The following is a 3,750-nucleotide window of genomic DNA, read 5'->3' as shown; positions in this document are numbered from 1 at the left end:
ATGATGATGATTCAGTGTGGGTTCATCAGCTGTGCCAGAAGCGCCATTCGGGGGGGCTGTGGACGGCGGGGCAGCTGCGTGTGTGGAGGTAGAGGATGTATGGGAACTCTCCACACTTTCCACTGAATTTGCCGTGAACCTGAAACTGATTTAAAAAATAAAGCCTATGAAATTGATTTCACCTGTTGCGGCTCACAGGGCCCAGCCGCTCCGCGGCTTGTGGGATCTTCTCAGACCAGGGCACGAACCCGTGTCCCCTGTGTCGGCAGGCGGGCTCTCAACCACTGCGCCACCAGGGAAGCCCGGCAATGAGGAAATTTTAAATGTGATTTGCTGTGTGTTTCTATTGGATGGGGCGGCTTCTCAGAGCCCTGCAGCCCTGGAGGCCTCACATGAGGGGTGGGGTGCTCCCGGCCTCTGGGCATTTTGGGGCAGCCCGTGGAGGGCCTGGGCACGGGAGGAGGACTTCAGGCCTCTCCAGCTTGAAGCAGGGCAGTCTGCTCTTCTCTGCATTAATTTCTTTAGTGGGACTGTGTCTGAGATTAATTCACTGCCCCGAGGGAGTGAGAAAAGAGCTTGTCATCCCTGTTCCGTTCTTGAGGAGCCTGGGGTTGTGTGGGGGGTGGATTTACAACCCAGACGGGAGCCCAGATCCCCAGGGAACCAGGGGCCACTGAGTAAGACACGCCACACTCTTTCTCAAAGGTAGAAGCAGGAACAAACGATGAATGGTCTTATTTTAAAAAAAGACTTTATTTTTTAGAGCAGTTTTAGCTTTGTTAAAAAACTGAACCGAAATGACAGCAATTTGCTGTATAGCACACCCTCAGCGTCCCCCACCATCAACATCCCCTACCAGATGGTGCATTAGTTACAGCTGATGAACCTACGTGGACACGTTATTATCACCCGAGTCCATATTTCATGTTATGGTTCATGGTTGGCATCGATTCTCCAAGTGTAGACAAATGTGTAATGACTTGTATCATCGTTGGAGTATCACACAGAATAGCTTCACTGCCTTAAAAATCCTCTGTGCTCGGACTCTTCATCCTTCACATACCCTGTCCTTAAAAAAATTTTTTTTTAATTTGGAATAATTTTAGATTTATAGGAAAGTTGCAAAGATAGTACAGAGAGTTCCTGTGTACCCTTCACCCAGCTTCCCCTAAAGTTAGCACCCTTCAAAACCATGAACATTGAGAAAAGGAAAACATTAACACTGGTACATGACTGAACTAAACTCAAGACTACTTGGATTTCATCAGTTTATCCACTGAGGTTCCTTTTCTGTTCCTGGGTCCAAGCCAGGATGCTCCGTCATGGTTGTCTCCTCAGTCTGTTTTGATCTGTGTGCATTTCCTGTTTCGTTCTTGTTTCCATGTCAGTTTTGTTTGTCTGTGTGCACGCGTGTGCGTGAGTGGGGAGGTCTGACGCCCTTCAAAATCATCTTGGAGCAACAAAGCTGCTGCCATTGAGTGGTGTGGTACCCGGGGACCTGTTCGCACATCCTTGCCTAGGCGTGCGTTTCTGTCCCCTTTGTTGTCTCCCTTGGTCTCTGAAACGCTCTTTTCTCAGAGAAGGTCTCTCAGTGCAGGGACCACACGTGCATTTCCCTGGTGGCCTAGATTTCTTTCCTCGACTGTGGGTGAGTTTATTCTCAGAGTAGAGGAGTTGATGCATCTCAGCACGTGCCCGTGGTGTCTGTACCATCCAAGCGTCCGTAGTGAGTTTGGAGAGGCTGCTGTGCCTGCCTGGCCCCGGGGATACTCGCGTGGACTTGGAGACGTCTGTCTGGGTGTGTTTCACACCATTGCTTTTCAACACCGGGCTGTTTTCACAAGTTTCCTTCTGAATAACCGAGAACATTGATGCTCCAGGGAGTTAAAGCAAAGGGAGGGGATGGCAGCCGTGACTCAGGAGTGTCCGCTCTGTGCCGGGCCCCGCGCTGAATGCAGCCCTAGGAACCTCGGATGCCCTTCCCTGGGGCCTCCCCGCCCAGAGCTCCCTGAGGCGGCCCTGACTCTCTGCTCTGAAAAGTGGGAATCGCCCTCAGAGTAAATCTAAGCTCCTTACTGCGGCCTCCAGTGTCTCCTTGACCTCAGCACCCCACCTCCTTGACCTCAGCACCCCCATATCCCAGGGCCCCGATGGCACCGACCTCTGTTCTTGGAGCTGGCCAGCGGCTCCCACCCCAGGGCCCTCCCTGAAGCTCCAGACCTCTGCGTGGTGTTGAGTAGGGGCCACCCTCAGAGACCCTCCCCAGCTCCGTCTGCAGTGACGCTAGCGGTCCGCGCTCACGCAACAACGCGGTGTCTGCTCTGCTCCTCCCGACTCGTCCCATTTCACTCCCCCCGGGAACTGCTGTTATCCCCGGTCTCAGGTGAGAAACCGTGCCCTGACCCTGGGTGCCTCTCCGTCATGCTTTCCCTGCAGCTGTTTATTCCAAGGCCCAAGTGTCCGTGGGAAGTCATCTCACGGATTTTACAGCTCCGTCCATGTGTGTGTTTACCTGCCCTTCCGCCCACCTTCCCGGTAACCTCGGCGCCATGCGCTGGGCCTTGTGCCCGTTGCCAAGGTTCCCGTCGGTGAGCTCTGGGTTTGTAGGGCCTGTTGGGGATGGAGGTGACCGTCTGGGAGGCAGCCGTGTGCCAGGTCCTGCCTGGAGGTCAGCAGGTCCCTGGCCTCTCCTCCTCCCCAGGGACCGTCGGCGCTTTTCCCACCAATGGTTATTTCCAGTTCCGTGGAATAGTGCTGTCAGCTGACTCTTGAACACGGAGGTGTTTTCCAGTGTCCCGAGCAGTGACTCTCTGCCTGTGTGATGTGTTCAGGGCTGGGACGGGGGTGGGGTGGGAGGGGAGGTCCACGCCCTCAGGATGTCCTGCTCCTACCAGAGGGGCCTCTGCTGCCTGTCTCCTCTGGGTTTGAAGCTGGTGGAGCCGGGCCCCTCTCTCCTGCGAGTCTGGGACAGATGGGGGCTGCGGCTCTGGCTTCTGGTCCCAGCCCCGCCTCTCCGGTGGCTCCGAGGGTGAATCCTCTTCTTCTCGCCGCAGGTCGTCGACCCGGCCGGAGGTGGCCAGCATCGAGCCGCTGGGCCTGGACAAGCCCCAGTGCTCCCGGAAGGCGGTGGTGCAGGCCCGCCTGTCCCAGCCCGCTCGCCTGACGAGCATCGTCTTCGCGGAGGACATCAGTAAGGCCTCCCAGCGCCCCGCGTGGCCCCTGGCGGGGATGGCGGCTGAGGGGCTGGAGACACCCCGCTGCGCCCTGGGCCACAGGGACTGGAGAGCCCACGGCCACGCTTTCCCTTCTCTTGTTGGGTCTGGGGACGCCCGTGGAGCTGGGGGGACGCTGAGCAAAGCAACGTGAATCCTGGTCCCTCCTGCCAGCCCCTTGTCCCGCCTTCCCTCCCGTGGAGGCTGGCTTTCATTTCTAAGTTATTATTTGTTACCAAAATAACTCTTAATGGGCGGCGGTTCAAAATGAAGAAAGTTGTGCAATGTTTCACTTCCCCGTGTTTAATTTGCCATATTATGGTCGTAAGATGCTTAGAAAACAGTGAATTTTCTGCCATGCTTTTCCCCCACCTAACATGGTATGAAAAGTTTCCCATTTTATTATAGATTTATTTTTAATGGCCGAATGATATTCTTAACCAGAGGTTGTGCTATAAGCATTCCCTTACATGAGGCATTCAGATTGTTTTCAGATGTTTGTTTCAGTGTTATATAGGAAAATAAATAGTTTTATTCA

This window comes from Physeter macrocephalus, unplaced genomic scaffold (genome assembly GCF_002837175.3).
Source record: "Physeter macrocephalus isolate SW-GA unplaced genomic scaffold, ASM283717v5 random_1310, whole genome shotgun sequence".
Lineage (NCBI taxonomy): Eukaryota > Metazoa > Chordata > Mammalia > Artiodactyla > Physeteridae > Physeter > Physeter macrocephalus.
Note: the sequence above shows the minus strand (reverse complement) of the source record.